The sequence below is a fragment of the Cupressus sempervirens genome, chromosome 11 (genome assembly GCF_028749045.1).
Source record: "Cupressus sempervirens isolate cs-2001-9-10 chromosome 11, ASM2874904v1, whole genome shotgun sequence".
NCBI lineage: Eukaryota > Viridiplantae > Streptophyta > Pinopsida > Cupressales > Cupressaceae > Cupressus > Cupressus sempervirens.
This window is the reverse complement of record NC_143128.1, coordinates 508,929,855-508,949,549: the sequence shown is the minus strand read 5'-3', so window position 1 is coordinate 508,949,549 and position 19,695 is coordinate 508,929,855.

The window sequence follows — 19,695 nt, the reverse complement described above, 5'->3', positions numbered from 1 at the left end:
TTTCATTCTTCTAAAGTGAGCTCTTTTAGGTGCGACTCTGTTAAAGGTTACGAAACACACTGTTAAATGTAATCTTGTTAAAAAATTTAATCACCCTATCAGGAGTGGCCTTGTTAAAGGACTTTAGAACATTCTATTAGAATGCCACCTTGATTAAAGAGTTTACATATCACGATTAGGTCAATCTTGATTAAAGGATTTCAATACTAATACAATGGTTAGAAAGTAACAATAGGTTTTGATATGACTAAGTACAACTTACTTTGCAAATACAGATCACAATTCTGTTCGTAAGCTTTTCCATTGACTGGCCTTCATGTCGATCTTTGTCTCTAATTTTCTTGGCAACCCTTTAAGTAATCACCCTTCACAACTCTAGTCGACCTCTTGCTTAAGTTCACGAGTTAATAGCATTGACAATTGCTTCAACCTTGAATAGGTCTTCACGCCCACGAGCATAGCTCTTATGCCTCCTTAAATATGTAATTCCAATCTTTTGACGCTTAAACACCACCATAGATCTTAGGGTTAGGTCAGATTTAGGGAATTTTTCCAACATTTCATTTCCTCTTTCTGTTCTAAAAATTTCTCCAAAATTTTTCTTGAATCCTTTCATAGAGATGCGCAAACACAGTTTCCCTTGATTTAAATGCTCTAGGTCATCTATCCTTATCTTTAACATGCTTTACATATATCAAGAAATAAACTCTGTCGGCTACAAATCATGATTTTCTCATAAACTGTCAAAATGCTATCCCCTAGCCAACAATGTGTTCTAACGCTTGGTCATCATTGGGTTACTCGATCACTACTAACATTCTTGTTGGACGCATATAATGACCCTTGGTCAATATTGATGCTCGGTTGACAGTACTTTTTCTTGGCTTATACTAGGGCTCAGTTGACACTAACATCACTTGACATATCTTTCAAGTTCCTTAATACTTTGATTTGTGTCTCGGTCAATCCTATGCATTTGGTCAATCTTTGATAATTTCTTGAAGACTTTAGTACTGTTAGAAATAATAGACCACCAAGATAACTGAGAGGGGGAGGGGGGGGGGGGGGGGGAGGGGCGAATGAGTTATCCAATTAAAACATTTATCAATCTTTATTAATCTTAACCATTCAATCAAAGTAAACAACAACCATACCAAGATGCACACACACAATTACATTGTATTTGTTAACTAGGGAAACTCTTGATTAGAGGGAAAACTTTGGTGGGAATGATGCCCACAAAGATTTACTAAAATATATATTCCTTGATAGAGGATGGACCTTGGTAGGAGTCTATAAACACATTCGATACATAGAGTTCTTGTTAGGAGACTTTGAATCCCTATTAAGAGTTGTAGAAGGTAGAAGGACCCACTATCCAAATAGCTTTTAGGGAAAGACCACTGAACTTGACTATCCAATTGATCTCTCAACTATTCCTTGCAGAATAATTGTTAGTACTATGCTTTATCCTCTTTCCTCTAGCTTATCAACTAGACCAATCACTGTCAAACCTTGTAGACTAGTTTACAAACCTCATATCCAAATATCAAATGTCAGATCTCAAAATAAAACCTTGACAATGAAGTTTTCTCCAACTTCACTCTGCTCTTCTTATCCTCGCATATCAACTTGTTTCTTTTCTATTCCGCTCTTCGTGCTTCATGCAATCATTCATTACATAAAAAAGAAAAGTGTCCTTCCTTTATATCGAATCCATAAAACAATTCCTTGAGTCAACTATTACACCTTCTCAATTTATTATTATAGGACCTCATTAAGAACACATTATACTTAATGATAACATTAATTTGTCACCTTGTAACTTGAATAAATTTTTGTACATGTAATATTATGATGAGCGAGCTTAGCCACGTCATCTCCAACATGTCTTCTACATGCCTTTAACCTTTCTTCTTAGAATTACAACTTTGCTAAGAGATATAACAAGTTTACTAGAAAACACTTCTGCAAACTCTATCTCAGAACAATCTTCACCAAAACTTGCATAACTTCTTCCAGACTTAATATCTTTTTCTCTCGAGGTTAGATGCATACACTAGACACTTAGTAGTGTCACCCTTTAACTTTGATAGTGAAAATACTCAATGATATGTTCATACCAACTTGATCTTTACTGTTGTTCTTTTGTCAGATACCACAAAAAACTGCTCTTTGGGATACTACCTCACAAATACTCAAAAGTCTCTTTGGGATGAGGCTTGGTGAACATATCTGCAATCTACTCTTTGGTGCTTACATAATCCAATCTGATTTCCTTTTCTGCAACTCTCTCTCAACATGTGATGCTTGATATAAATGTGCTTAGTCTTAGAATGCAACACTAGATTTTTAGACATATTCACTGTGCTTGTGTTATCACAATGTATGATAATACGTTCACTGAATTTTATCCTTATCTCCTTTAACATTTGCTTCATCCAAACAAATTGATCACATGTGTTTGTTGTTGCAACATATTCTGCCTCTGTTGTACTTTGTTAGATACAATCTTGCTTCTTTCTTAACCAACAAACTAATCTTCCTCCAAGAAAAAATGCTCCACCACTGGTGCTCTTTTTGTCATCCATACTACCTGCCTAATAAACATCAGTATAAGCATATAAAGTGAAATCATTAGATTTTTCATATCAGAATCTGAACTCTGATGTTCCCTTTAGATATCTAAATATTCTTTTAACTACTGCATAAGGTGATTCTCCGGGATCAACTTGAAATATTGCAACAATCCCAATTGCATTCGCTATATCCGGCCTTGTGTGAGTCACATATTACAATCCTCCAATCATAGAATTGTACTTTTTTTGCCCAATAGTAGTTGTCTCATCCATTATAAATAACTTGTGTCTAGTTATTATAGGTGTTCCAACTAGTTTAAATGTTTCCAAACCAAACCTTTTCAATAGATCTTTCAAATACTTAGTCTGACAAATAAAGGTTCCTTCTTTATCCTGCACAATCTGTAATCCTAGGAAGTATTTCATTTCCCCTATCATACTCATTTCAAATTCCTTCTTCATTTCTTCTGCAAACTTGCCACTTTCATTATCATCTCCTCCAAATGTGATATCATCAACAAATATTACAAAAATCATTAATCCATCATCTATTTCTTTCTAGTACAAATTCCTATCTTCCACACCTTTGCTAGAACAAAGTTTTGTCAAATGATTGTCCAACCTTGCATACCAGGTTTTGGGTTCTTGTTTTAAGCCATATAATGCTTTCTTTAATTTGCATACCATGTCCTTGTCATCTATTAAAGGAAAACCTTCAAGCTATTCTATGTATATCTCTTCTTCAAGTTCTCCATTCAAAAATGTTGACTTGACATCCATGTTGATACACTTTGAATTTCTTATGTGCCGCATAGGCTAAGAATAACCTTACTACAATTCTTGCCACAGGAGCATAGGTTTCTTCATAGTCTATTCCTTCTTGCTTTGAGTAACTTTTACATACAAATCTTGTTTTGTTTCTTACAACTTCACCTCGTTCATTCATCTTGTTTCTAAATACCCATTTTGTTCCTATCACATTCTTGTCTACTAGTCTAGGGACCGATTCCCATGTCTTATTCTTCACTATTTGATCCAGTCCTTCTTTCATAGCTTGCTTCCAATGGCCATTTTTGCATGCCTAATCTGCATTCTTTGGTTCTACTTGAGATATTAAACATAGTTCTTCATTGATTCTACTTCTTGTCATCACTCCTTTATCTTTACTATCGATGATTTTCTCTGAAGGATGATTCTTTGTCATGTTCTTACCAGAAGTAGGAATTGTTATCTCAACTCTTAGCTCAGTTCTAGGTTCCGAACTTTGTTCCTACCTTTGCTATCCTTCATTTTGCAAATCATTGTTAGTCTCAAAGAACACTTCATCATTTCTTGGTTTAGTAACAACATTCTCATCATCGGAATTGGAGTCAACTATTCTTTCTTGTATCTTGAATTTCTCATCAACTCTTACATTTGCATTTTCAACAATAGTCTTAGTGATTAGATTATAACCTCTATAAGCTCTATTTTTCAATGAATAACGAAGAAACATACCTTCATCACTTCTAGCATCAAATTTACTAACATCATCATCTCTTTTGATATAACCTTTACAACCAATTTTTTTGAAATACTTAACTGTAGGTGAGTGAACAAACCATAGTTCATAAGGGGTCTTGTTTGTGTCTTTCCCGGCCTGTACTCTATTCATGGTGTAGACTGTTTTATTCATAGTTTCTCTCCAAAATGTCTTGGATATATTATTCTCAATTAACATAGCTCTTTTTTCTTCTGTTACCGACTTGTTTCTTCTTTCTACGATGTCATTTTTTTCAAGGGTTCTAGGATCTAAAAGTTGTCTTTTGATTATATTAGCTTCAAACTATCCTTTTTGAATATGTTTTCCATAGATCTCCCAAAGTTGTTAAAGTTTATCTTCTAAGACCTAATTCTTTGATACCAATTGTTAGAAATGACAGTCCACCAAGATAACTTAGAGGGGGGGGGTAGGGGGTGCGGGGGGTGGGTGAATAATTTATCCAATTAAAACATTTAGCAACCTTAATTAATCTTAACCATTCAATCAGAGTAAACAACAACCATAACAAGATGCATATACACAATTACATTGATTTGTTAACTAGGGAAACCCTTGATTAGAGGGAATAATGCCCACAAAGATATACCAAAATATTTATTCTTTGTTAAAGGATTGACCCTAGGAGTCTATAAACACATTAAGTACATAAGAGTCCCTATTAGGACACTTTTAATCCCTATTAGGAGATTTCAATCCTTTTAGGAGCTGTGCCAACCCTACTAGGATTTGTAGAAAGAAGAAGGACCCACTGTCCAAAGAACTTTTGGGGGAAGATCACTGAACTTCACTGTCCAACTGATCTCTCAATTATTCTTTGTAGAATAATTGTTAGTGCTATGCTTTATCCTCTTTCCTCTGTCCTGTCAACCACACCAATCACTGTCAGACCTTGTAGACCAAGTCACAAACCTCAGATCTAAATATTAAACGTCAGATCTCAAAATAAAACCTTGGCAAAAGAGTTTTCTACAACATCGCTCTGCTCTACTTATCTTCGCATATGAACTTGTTTCTCTTCTATTCCACTCTTCATGCTTCAAGCAATCGCTCATTACATAACAAAGAAAAATTTCCTTCCTTTATACCAAATCCATAAAACAACTCCTTGAGTAGGCTATTACACCACCTCAATTAATTATTATAGGATCTCATTAAGAACATGTTATACTTAGCGATAACATCAACTTGTTGCCTTGTAACTTGAATAACTTTCTATACGTGTAATATTATGATGAGTGAGCTTAGCCACTTCATCTCCAACATGTCTTCTACACACCTTTAACCTTTCTTTTCAGAATAAAAACTCTGTTAAGAGATATAACAAGTTTACCAGAACATGCTTCTGTAAACTCTATCTCAGAACAATCTTCATCAAAACTTGCATAACTTCTTTCAGACTTAATGTCTTTTGCTCCCTAGGTTAGCTGCATATACTAGACACTTAGTAGTATCACCCTTTAACCTTGTTAGTGAAAATACTCAATGATATGTTTGTACAAACTTGATCTTTGCTTCTATTCTTCTGTTAAATACCACAAAAAATTGCTATGTTGACATCAATGACAAAAACAATGATGAATGTAACATATCATCAAAAGAATAATCTCATCATGTTTCTACAATACTCCCCCAAAGGAATATCATCAACATTCACGCTTCCAACAAGTACAACTATCTTCTTCGCTTTATCTTGTCAAAGTCTAACTAATCTAGTGTCCATTGTAGTTTCTTCTCATAACTTAACCTTTCCTTTAGGTGCTATAGTTATGTCCAACTCCTCAAATCCTCTTCATCAATCATGTAGATACGACACTCAAATCAGGTAGAAAACTATCTTACCAATAAGGTTTGACAACAATGACAATATAATAATTGTTCCATTTATAGTTTCCAAGATTCTTTTCCTTCATGCACACATCTTCTCAAATCTTTAGTTAAGCGTCAAAGTTAGCTAAGTTATTTTTCACATTTTGACATACCTTTCTTAACATGTTTGCATCATGCCCGGCTTGAGCTTTGACTGTAGCTACTTCCACTAAAGTTTTGCAATGATTATCAAATTATTCTAAAAATTTGGTTTCCTTTGTTTGTACATTATTCTCATTCATTTAAATATTTATTAAACTCTCCATTTTTCTTGTCATTTTCTCAAGGATCTCTTTTGTGCCGTTAATCCCTTTTCTCTTTTGAATTATTTTGCTAGTGGCTAGACATGAAAATGTTCTAAGCATATCTATCTTAAGGTCTTCTACTATTGCTAGTGGAGTCCACTCGTCATATTCCCTATCAAGGTCTCCAAGGGTGACTTGGATGAACTCGCTATATCTATGCGTCTCTACCTGGAGTGATCAACTGACTATCATCCTTTTGTTGCTCTACCTCACCTATTGGCTAACTCAAAAACATTTCCATTTTAGTCTTTGTGTCCTTTAGTTATTGTATACATAAATATGTTTTAGGTGTGAATATCTTCCAACTAGCTTGGAACTTCTTATCCACTCTCTTAAGGTCATCTACTAAAGTAACTAGATCTTCATCCTTCTTCTCTTATTCTTTTCCTTTCCTTTCAACTTCTTTTCTTTTTCCCTCTTTTCCTACCTTGTCTTCATCATCATAACAAGTATATCCTATCAAATTGTCAATACAAAGGCCATAATCCTTGATCAGATGTTCTGATGTGTCAACAATTATATTAGTGATGTCAATATTCATTGTGTCTGCACTAATCATTATCTATGGAGAATTCGATGATGTCATTTCTATTGCTTTGTTCCCACCTGTACCTTTAATCTCCATGTCATCTACCATAACTGCAATAGTGGTAGGTATTACTGATGATTCTTCTTCTCTCATTATTCTATCATCCTTCTCTGTTGCTACTATTGATGTGGTAGGAATAGGGGCTACTGCCCTTGACTTTATACTATCTCCTTCTTTGCTAGGCTCAGAAGTAGTCTGTTGGCTCGTCAATTAACAACTTTTGAATAACCCAGTGATAAGAAGACATAGATCTAGGGCTAGTTAATTCCCGTCTACAACATACCTATTTAGAAACTAGGGCCAACTATAAGGCTATACTCCTTCTTTAGGCTCTAAAAAACCTATGCGGGTGAACCTCAAATTCTTTATATGGTACCAGTGTCAAAAGCATACAACTGAATCTAAACAAAGTAGATGAAACCCTTATTTCTCCTATACTTATACAATAACAAAGATGTGCAATAGAAAATTTGAAATACTACGAAATCTACAAGCTAAGTGAGGGCATCCTTTCAACTCTTAAATAGAAAGGGAAAAGGATGATTATAAATTTGATTTGAAGAAATCCCAAAAATGCAACAGTAAAAAACATGTTGATCCTATAGTTGATCAGTGCCTTATCTATTGGGTAGTTCCATAAATCATACACACACATCTATGATACCAATGACATATTCCATACATTAAGATATCAGATCTATCCTATCACTTTCTGAATCAGACATCAATGTTCATAAAGACCTCATTCTCATGAAATATCCTTCTCAAATAACCAACCCTGTCAAATACATCAAGCATTTACTTGGCTCTTTGTTCCAATAGTAAAACATACAAGACATACAACCTTAAGGGGCTACAAAAGGGTTCAAGTTCTTTATCCCTAAACCACAAACCATTGCAAATTATAGAGCTACGAGACGAGAATCAGAATGAAACTAAGAAGTTTTCGGCTCATTGTATTCATTTTTTTGAAACCATACATTCAAGATGCATGTAAATAACCCATAAAATTACTGAATAGATTAGAACTATCTACATTAGCTTCATTACTGTTATTCATACAAGAGAGAAAACTGACGAAAATGGTGGAATCTTAGTCATGATAGAAATTTCAACCTAATTGGTTCCATCCTTGTGGTATCACAACAATGAGAAATTTCTCTAGAACTAGAACCTTTGCAATGAGAGAGCAAGAGAAAGGTATAGGAAAGGAAGAAGAAACCAAATCTGATCTAGAAGTGACACATGTCCACTTGATTCTCCATCCCCTACCCTTGCAAAGCATCTCTCTTCTCTCTACTGTATACACTAATCTAATGTGCTAGAAATACTAATTCAATGAAAGCATTTACACATTAAACTAACATAACATATAAGAGAGACAAAGAGAAGACAAACTCAAATGAGAATGTGAGCCATGGATAGGCTCTCTCAATGAGCTTGTTCTCTTGTTTTTGAGATGTGTCTATGTATAGATTGGAGATGTATGCTCAAATGCTCAAAATGGCTTTAATGGAGATGGGTAATGGCAAATTAGTAGCTTTGTGAGCTCTCAATTTGGCATTATAAGGGTATGGATATGGATTTTGGCTCTCAAAAGGGCATGATAACTTTACTCAAATGGTTGTTATTGAAATGGCTTGGGATGGGATTCAATTTATAGACTAAGGGCTTGAGGGATGGAGGGCTTAGATGCAAGGAGAGATGAAGGCTTAAGGAGGGCTAGGATGCACTCAAAGGAGAGCACATGGATTGTGCTTGTTTAGCACCAATGGGAAGGTGACACTTGTCACAAGGAGGATGAGTGTGGGAGGGTAGGGTAAAGGGTTGGTTAAAGGCATGATGGGTGGGGTTGAGTATGTAAGAGGAATGAGTGTGGAAGAGGGAAGAGTGTGGAAGATGGATGTAAGAGTCATGAGTGGGCTTGTAAGAGTCTTTTATGGTTTTGTAAGAGCACTCATGACTTGGTGGTTGGGATTTTTGAGGGGAGACTTTGGTTTGGATTAGGAAAGTCTTAAACTTGTTTAGGAAATGTGACAACATTAGGGGGTGGATTAGGCTTGGGTTTAGGATTAGATTAGGAATGTTAGAGATGTGCAAGTGGATGACATTAATGAGGTTGGGTGAGTTAGTGGCTAAGCTAGGTTAGTATGGGTGGATGGGGTGGATTAGGCTAAATGGAGGATTAGAGATAAGTTAGGGGTTTTTGGATTTGAGGATTTTATTTATCAAATAGATTTATTTAATAAATAGGGATTTTTGGAATTAGATAGAAGAATAGGATTTAATTGATAAATAATAGGTTATTTGATTTATCAACTAGGACTATAGATGATTAATTAAATTAATCAGCTAGGGATGACAAAAGATTAATTAAATAAGAATTTAATTAATGATGCCTTTAGAGATAACTAAATAGGATTACTAAAGCGGTGTAATCAAATTTAGGTGTCTACATTTTGCCCCTCTTTGACATAGTGTTGAGACAACACTATTTCAAAGAAGTTCGAATGAAGACGACACGAGGAAGATGTTTTAGCAACAAGGTTGCCCCAGTCTCGGATAAGGAGAGGAGAGACTAGACTTAGAGGATGCCCCCTTAAGAAGGCAACGAAGAGAGACATGAGGCTCGACGACTTCTTGAAAAGTACAAGAAATTGAGACGAGCAAAGACACATATTGGCAAAGAGAAGGGGCTGAATTAGCTCAAACTCTCACTACGGGAGAATGATAAAGGGAAATCAGAGGCACAATAGTAAAGCAAGCTTAAGACTTTCCAGGATTGGGGGGGGAGGATGGAGGAGCGGAGCGCTATAAAAGGAATCCATAGTAGGGAGATGGATGATGGAATGATAAAGCTGATGCAACAGGATTTCAAAGAGTCAGATTGGCGGAAGATGGGTTTTAGAGATCCCTAGGACTAGGATTGTGGATCTCGAAAGATGAGGCTTGGTGGATTGATTTGATTGGTGGACCCCTAAGACTGGGATTGTGGATCCCTAAAGCTAAGCGTGAGGAGTGATCCAAAGAGATACTGATGCATAAGCTGGGGGAGGAGTGACAGATGCTGGAGATGGATGGGGGATAATGGAGATGAAGGGAATCCATTGAAGCTTTTTTGAGCGGAGGGATACTTCAAAGAGAAGTACCACCATGTAGTTGAGCACTAGATTTGCTATAGGACTGTTGGTTAATTGCCAAGGTTACCAAGAACATCAAGGCCTTTTCAGTAACCGTCCAGAGGACTGACAAACTGACTCAAAACAAACACGCAAGGATTGCCCCAGTATCACACATGAATCCCAGAGGAAGTAGCGTGGAAACGATACTGGGTAACCCACAAGCAAAAAAAGAAAACAAGCAAAAGACATGATCAAGACCTTATGCTCTGATTGCCCCATTTACAGCATACCATGATATGGAAGATTGTGGCAACTTTGAGGAAGGAATAAGGAGATTGCTTGGAAAAGATATTTTCAAGACCCAAAAGGGAAGATCCCCAAATCAAAAGAAAGTGAAAGTCCAAAAGAGAACTGTTTGCCAACGAGATGGGTAGGACGAGGTACTAACGGACCAAGATCAGACATGAGGAAAGCTATATCCTACAAGGACCTATCGGAGAGCACCTAAGCTGGTGGATTTGGATGAGTGATGCGTCTGACAAGCTGAACTAAGAAGGATAACACTTTGGTGACAAGAAATCTAGCTAAAGGATGCATTGGAATAGCTAACAAGGGTTGTGCGATGTGTGCAAGATGCTGATCAAAGATGAACTAACACGAAAGTTGGATAGATACAATGGTACTAAGCTAAAGAGGATGTACAAGCTGACGGACCAAGATATTTACAAGCTGAAGCTGACCAAGATAGTTACAAACGTACAAGTTTGTTCAAGATATTTACAAGCTGAAGCTGACCAAGATATTTACAAGCAGGCAAAAGCTCAGGATGATAGGATAGCGGGAGATATGGATTTGGGGAGGATGCATCCCAATGATGATGAGAGATTTTGTGACCAAGGATAGCTAGAGGAGCAAGATGAGATGGCTGGATAGGATGGTAGATAGCTAGAAGTATGATGGATATAAAGATATGACATTGGGTTTGCATGAGGATAGCCTAGAGCTAGATACCAATGACAAGGAAGGATGGAAAAGATGAGATCTCCAAGGAATACAATGCCCCCAGTCAGAAGATGACATGTGGAAGGAGGTCTTACAATGGATGTGATAGGATTGAAGCTAGGATGGAAAAGATGGAGGCGCTAGGGAGATGGATGATAGCTAGGATGATGGTTGGTTGAAGCTGCAGGAGATAAGTGGATGGTGTGAGATGGAAGTTGGAGGGTGGAGGATAGGTGGATAGATTGGAAGATGGAGTTGGATGACAAGATGTGACCAAAAGCATGAGGATGATAGGTTAAGCTGGGGATGGCTGGGTTACGCATGATGCTTGTTTGCCAAGTTTTCATCATGGTACTTGTCCAAGGCGCTTGAATTGCCAAGATTTCACCAGTGGACATTTTTTTTTTTTTTTGACTTTTTGACTTTAGACTTAGCTGGAATGATTTTGGCTTTCTTCAGCTATTTTTGGCTTTTTTTTTTGGGATTTTTTCACTAGCTATTAGAATGTTCAATTTTGTTGCTAGCTGTTGGTACAACGGATGTGTGATTTATGCAATAGATTGGATTAGATGGGATTGATGGTAGGATATGGAGGGATGAAAAGGCTGGAAAGGAGCATGAGATGGGGATGCTTGCAGGATCAACATTGGCACATGTTGGGACAGGTGTGAAAAGAGCATATGAGGGCTATATAGTAGATGTGGGCTTGATGGTGGATTTGTGGAAGCACGCTTGGGGATATAGGCACCCAAGATGGAGTTAGGAGATGGGGGACACGAGTCACTACATGGAGGATTAGCAATGGTGGATGCCATTATGCATTGGGTTTCAACTTTTTTCTTTGGGATCCACATGGTTTTGGATTTTCGTTTCATAGGCTTTTGCATTGTTTTGCATTCTTTGATTGGATTTTGCCTTTTTGGAGTATGTCTTTTAGAATAGACATATGATTGCCTAGGGTGTGGATTTTTAGCTTTATGCATTTTGAAGTTGGCATTCACATTGCTGTGGTAAGCTTTGGAAAAATGATTAGGAGAAGCTTTGTGAGATGGAGAGGATATGGAAGAGCGTGTAGGGGGATGATGATGGATGATGTGCCCTTATATGTGCCTTTGTTGATCTTGCATAGGAATGGATGGAATAGGATTTTTATGATGGCTGATAGGAGGATGGAGGATGGTAGATTTTTGGACATAGGGACCCAAAATGGATTTAGCGGATGAAGGGGGGATATGGTAGGTTGTTTTGGGTTGCAAGGATGGTGGAGGGGGGATGACATAAGATTTCTTGAAGGAGTGATGGGAGGCTGGGATGGTGGGTTTCGAGATAGGCTTGGGTTGGGGGTGTGGTGTACCAACACCTTTAGATGGTGAGCCTTTGGATACATATCCAAGACCATGAAATCCTAGATTCTCTTGTGCAATAATAGGCTTTCTGATTCCTTGTTCTTGTGGTCCTAAACCTTGACCTTGATAATGCTATCGATTGAGCATTTGAACTAGCTGAGGATACTTTTTGCTTGTAGAAAATGGTGGAAGTGCTTTATCAGATGTACTGCAACAGGGAGATACTGTTCTTAATTCTTCTGCTGAGAGGAGGCCACCGTGGATGAATGTAAGTGAACCAAGAGGGTATATTATAGATGGTGGAATAGCTTGGATAGGTGGTAAGATGGAAGCATGGAGCAGAGGAGATGGTAGGATAGGATCTTGATTTAGCTGATGGGATGAAAAGATATCTGGCAGTAGAGGAGGTATGGTTTGAGGTTTTAGAGATGGAGGGGATGGTGACTGCGCTATGGATGGAAGACATGATACGATGATATCTTCATTTATGCTTTGGGGGATGTCAACATGCTTTTGGGCAAGATCTTGATAGGATTGGATTGGAGTGGATGGTGCGATAAGAGGTGAAGGGATGGATTCTTCAAAGGAAACAGATGGATAGATGGGAGATTCGGTAGTGGAAATGGGTGAGTAGAAGATGGATGCATAAGGGTCATTACGGGAGATTTGGGAAATGCTTGGAGGTGATGTGGATAGGATTTGAAGGGATTTGATAGGTGTTGGGATTTTGATGCTTGTGGGAAGTGGAAGGATTTTAAGCAATTTGATGGATTGTATGGGGATGATAGCAATGGGAGATGGAGGTGATATTATAGATGGGGAAGATTCATTATTGACTACTTCACATGGTTGGATTAGATGACATGGCTTATCGATTGCTGGAGGCGGCTTTTCTTGTATTTCCTCTAAGAGATTCCTTGGAGACTTGTGTGTCGGAGGTGGAGGTGGATTGACAGGAATAACTAGTGTGATGGGGGTGGAAGATTGGAAGCTTGGTTGATTGGGTGATGGAGAACAAGCTAGGATATCAGTTGGAATGACTAGATAGTTTGGAATAACTCTTGGCTTTTGGGGGATGGTTGGTGGAATGTTTCTAAGGCTCTCAAGATACCCTTCATAGTCAACAAGATTTTCATCATTATTGGAATAGAAGGTGGCAGGAGCAAGGACAATACGACCAAACACATCATGATAGGATTGGTACTTCATGCTTTGACGATGAGTTTGATGGGGATGGGGTCTTGCATATGGATGAACACGGAAGCTCATGGTTGAATTTGGATTAAGCTCAGATTTTGGATTGGCTGATGAAAGATTTCCTAGGGAGGGTCAAAGCTATATGACAGACCTAAGGAGGATTGGTTGGAGATTTTTGGCTTTCCTGTGGATGGAAGACTTCAAGGGCATGCTGTCAAAAAGTGAGAGTTTTGCTTTCCTATGCACTGGATTGGTGGAGATTGTGTCAACCTAAGGATAGACTAATGATCCTATGGGCATGACACGAGATTGACCACTTGTGGATCCCAACCTTTAGCTCAAGGTGATGAGGGATACAAGTGACAAAGCTGGGTTACCCTAGACAATTCTCTATCAGAGGGATAACCTTGGTGAGATTGGTTGATTGGTAGGATTGATTGGATAGCAAATTCTAGCAGAGTGACAACAACTCTTTAAAGGCTTGGGTGTGATTTTGGATTGGGTTTCTAGTTGGCTAAGGGGGGGTGATTTGGATGGAATTTGGATTTGAGATTGTTCTAAAGCAAAGAACTAGATAGATTTGGTTACGATGGGGGAGCTTGGATGATTTTCTCATGAGACAGTGACTACGCTAAGTATGCCTTGAGCTAGGAGATTTCTACTTTTCTGGGATTTTGACCAAAGTTGGCAAACATTCATTCAAAGGCTATGAACAAACAAGCAGACAAAATTTTGGAGCAAGCACGTCAAACACACCAACATCCTAGGAAGCTTTCTACAAGGATGAAATTTGGTTTAGCTAGGGAGTCCTCGATATACGCAAGGTATGTGCGGCCCACATCTGTAGATGAAACCAAAAAGATGTCACATAGCCGAGAGGAGCGGTAACCCACTTCTCCTCTTTCACTTTTCAAGGGTATTAAATTCCTTGAAGCTTAGCCCGAGTGACAAAATCTTGATTCCAAGAGAGGTGTCTTTCGATTCACCTCCCAATTCTTATACTCCACCGGAACACTAGAGTTGAGGTCATCCCAAGGGGTGATGAAATCCCCAAGCATACCTCCTAAAAAAGCAAACAAGGTTTTGGATCCTAATCTTATGCACCCAAGATGGCCTCGAAAGACGACAAGGGGAGAGAAGACTTGGATGACCTTGGGCTAAAAAGTAGAGTTCTTTTCCAATTGATGGTTTAGATTTTGTAAGCTATGATTGAAGACACTCGTGATTATGGCATACAATGTTTTATTCCAACTTAACAACATCGTCAACATAATGGAAATCGAGAAGTCGTCAACATAAGTAATGCGAGCATCATTGAGATGCGTCAAAACCATGCAATGTTCATTGATTGTTAGGCATTCAAGATTGTGTTAGAGTGTTTTAAGCCTAAATTGAAAGTGTGAGATATTGCAATGATTAGTTGATTTTTTGGCATTCAAGATTGTGTTCATTTGTTTTAAGCATGCATTCCAATAAAAGGTTGATTTTTATCCATGGCATTCAAAAGTGTGTTTTTAAACAACATTGATTCAATGGAAAATGTGTTTATCCATTCAAGTTCATTTTAGCAACATGCATTCAAAGACAAATGATTAAACATTCAAGTTCATTTTTTAGCAACATGAGAACCTGCAAGAAACATGGTTAGTGGTTTCATATGTGCTCCAACCTGCAATGAGACAAAAAAAAAAAACAATTTAGTTAGTCACCCAAAATCTTCAAAAATGAAAGTTTAACTATGGGAAAATTTTTTTTAACTTTTTTTTGCTATTTTTCCTACACGTAAAAATGCGTAGAATGGTCTAAATCCTATGGAACCATTAAAAGTCAAATTTTGATTTATACTCTTTTTATTTTTTTTATTTTATTTTTAAACTACAAAGTGTAGAAATAAAGATTTTAAAACAGAAGTGCAACAGAGACAGGCGAAGACGACAATTCATCAGACGCAGACGCCAAATTGCAGAGACGCTGATCTGCGGAGACGACAGAGAAAGAGGCAGAGACGACATATTAGGTTGGCGGCAGCGGAGATGATAGTTTAGGTTGGCGGCGATGGAGACGACAGTTTAGGTTGCGGAGACGACAGAGTAGCCGACGGAGGCGCTGATTTGTGGAGACGACAATCCAGGATGTGTAGACGACAGTCGGAGACACCAAACTACGGAGACGACAATTTGGTTGCGGAGACGACACTGCGCGAAAAAAGCTGAAAAACGCGAATTTTTTTTTTGAATTTTTGAGGGTATGTCTTCTTCTCAAGTGCATTTTTTAACCTGCAAAAACAAGCAAAACACCCTACAACCCACTCAAACAACAACAAACATTAGATAGTTAGTTTATAGGAACAAAACATAGGGTGAAATGGATGAATGAATGACCCATAGTGGGGTCCCACCGGACGTGTCAAAACGTATACACTAATCTAATGTGTTAGAAATACTAATTCAATGAAAGCATTTACACATTAAACTAACATAACATATAAGAGAGACAAAGAGAAGACAAACTCAAATGAGAATGTGAGTCATGGATAGGCTCTCTCAATGAGCTTGTTCTCTTGTTTTTGAGGTGTGTCTATGTATAGATTGGAGATGTATGCTCAAATGCTCAAAATGGCTTTAATGGAGATGGGTAATGGAAAATTGGTAGCTTTGTGAGCTCTCAATTTGGCATTATAAGGGTATGGATATGGATTTTGGCTCTCAAAAGGACATGATAACTTTACTCAAATGGTTGTTATTGAAATGGCTTGGGATGGGATTCAATTTATAGGCTAAGGGCTTGAGGGATGGAGGGCTTAGATGCAAGGAGAGATGAAGGCTTAAGGAGGGCTAGGATGCACTCAAAGGAGAGCACATGGCTTGTGCTTGTTTAGCACCAATGGGAAGGTGACACTTGTCACAAGGAGGATGAGTGTGAGAGGGTAGGGTAAAGGGTTAGTTAAAAGCATGATGGGTGGGGTTGAGTATGTAAGAGATATGTAAGAGGAATGAGTGTGGAAGAGGGAAGAGTGTGGAAGATGGATGTAAGAGTCATGAGTGGGCTTGTAAGAGTCTTTTATGGTTTTGTAAGAGCACTCATGACTTGGTGGTTGGGATTTTTGAGGGGAGACTTTGGTTTGGATTAGGAAAGTCTTAAACTTGTTTAGGGAATGTGATAACATTAGGGGGTGGATTAGGCTTGGGTTTAGGATTAGATTAGGAATGTTAGAGATGTGCAAGTGGATGGCATTAATGAGGTTGGGTGAGTTAGTGGCTAAGCTAGGTTAGTATGGGTGGATGGGGTGGATTAGGCTAAATGGAGGATTAGGGATAAGTTAGGGGTTTTTAGATTTGAGGATTTTATTTATCAAATAGATTTATTTAATAAATGTGGATTTTTGGAATTAGATAGAAGAATAGGATTTAATTGATAAATAATAGGTTATTTGATTTATCAACTAGGACTATAGATGATTAATTAAATTAATCAGCTAGGGATGACAAATGATTAATTAAATAAGAATTTAATTAATGATGCCTTTAGAGATAACTAAATAGGATTACTAAAGCGGTGTAATCAAATTTAGGTGTCTACATCTACAACCAAAATCCGATATGAATCTCATCAATATATTTAACAAACATTGAAATATCTCTTCCTAATGATGAGAAACCCTTGGTTTGATAAAATATCGGATATGCATTTGAAATGCTGATAAATCATTTGCTAAGCCTATTTGGAGGTGAAAATATCATCACTAACTGGATCCCTAATAACCTTGGTGCACACCCAGTTCACCACTTGGCCAAAAACCAACTCTAAACTGCTATACTTGAATGTGGTTAAAAAAAGAGTACCTGAGACAAAACCCTGGATAACTCCAATATATTGCTTCCTGTGCAAAGAAAATTGCAAATCCAAGAAGCTCGTTTTGAAACCTTTCCAATGGTATATGATAGTCATATATTTACTTATCGGAGATTCCTAGAATATTAGTTTGAAAATGAGGCTCATGAACTGGTTTTCAGGTCTGCATTTCATTTCAAATATTTAATGCAAAAATTTAAATTTGCACTAAAGTCAAAACTATATAATAAAACCTTTTTGATTTAAAAACCTCCTGCACGTCCAAAACCCAAAAACAATAATAAAAATGTTATTTTTCTGAACTTGATTTTTCCCTAGTTATGCATTTGGGTCAACTCAAGTTTGATCCCTTGTGCCATGTGTCAGCCTATGATTCAGTGGGTTTTACCACCTGGGCATTAGGTGGCACCCTCTAATTGGTCCATTGATTCACCACGTGGTAGTCTCCTATTAGATCTCTATATTTAGTCATTGTGCCACATCACCAGCTACTGGGTGCCCTTCCACGTCATCACCACGTGGCATCCTCTGATTTGTCAGAAGTCTGCCCTTGCCATGTCATCTGCCACCTGGGTCCATTGCCACGTGGTGGCAAGGTGCTTTCCCAAATTCTCTAACTTCTGCACATCTTCATAATGCAAGGAAGTGTCTACCGTTGGATTGGACATGTGGCGCAATCTAGTGAACTATTCCAGGAATCTACCAAGTGTTGGCAAGGTGCTTTCCTACATTCGTAGTCAGTAGAATGTCATGCCAATGCAGGAATGTGAGAAGGCTCCATGTGTCATCCAAGCCGACATGGACACTTTGAAATCTGCACCGAGCACTGATCTCGTCTGCCATGTGTCAACTTACGCTTGGTCAAACTCAATGCCATGTGACCTACTTGGTTTGTAAGTTTTGGTCAAAATCCATCTTGGATTGCCAAGTCAATGTGCCCACCACGCATAAGCCTTGTGTTTCCCATAAGGCATGTCTCTCAAAGACAATTGTTAGTTGTGCCTTGGTGTATTAAAATACACTTAGAACACACCACATAATGATTGTGGGATAAAACAAACAATTACTTTTCATCAATCATGGGACAGTCCAGACTTGGGAAAACATTTCTCACCAAAAAAACTCCTCGATTTCCAACTAGGAAGGCCCTGCCTTGCGTGAGAGTCTTTGCTTCTACCGTAGCCTTGCCCTTGGTTCAAAAGTTTTCTCCCCATGAGCTACTGGCTATCAAACAAACTCTCCTCATGTTCTTCCTCAAAAATGACCCAATCTGCCTCTTCTCATGCCGTGGAACTTTGTCTTGGTCCTCACCATGCCCTATTCTTTCTCTAATGCAATTCAATGAAAGTCCGCATGCATGCATAGGGGGAAACTCATTTTTACATTGGTAATTAAAAATTTCTTAGGTCTCCATCTTCATAAGAAAACTTTACAGGAGGAAAGAAACCGATCCTCTTCCTTCTTAACACCACTCATTTCGCTGGACATAAGCAATTTGACTCTTATGAATCCTTAGATATGGACAACTTCATCATACGTAGTAACAATCTAGTTTTAGCCAACTATGCTCACTTTCCGAGAATTGACAAAACTCCAAAAGGGGTGGAAAAGAAATAGCACAGAAAACTAGATTTATAAAGATCTAAATCTAAAATCAATTGATAAATTTGTAGGAAAAGCTTTAAATTCATATTTTGTTAGGCACTTTAACTTTGTGCTGCACACACATATCCAGAACAAAAACAAACAAGAGTAACTTCGCTCCAAGTATGGGTCGCTTGGGGAAAATACATGCTTACTCATGCCATGTCGTCCCTCCTTTATCACGCTACATCCCATCACATGCTTAAGGGCAATTGAAACAAATGCAAATTGATTGTTGTGCCTTTGTGTGATGGGCTTAGGATGTTTGTGGAATTGGAGTAGAAAACTTTTCTTTACCTCTGCATTGCCTAAAAACAATGTGACCCAATTTTGAAATCTTCAAAGTAGGGAAATGACAACCTTAGAAAAGCCTCCTTTATGTCACTTGTCTGGTGCTTGCGTTGCAGCATGAAAGAATATCCACCAATTCTCCAATCTTTATGATGAATCTAATAGATCACTGACCCCCATTGCCTCTAGCCATGGATAGAGATCCATATGCGGAGTTATATGATATCTCACACAATGCTACAAACCATATATAGAATTGCAAACCATGCATGCATGTTGTGAGCATATGAACTCCTTTTAACTCCTCCTATTGAAACTTTAATGATCCATTAGCATTACAAGAGAGGGAGTGCACATTT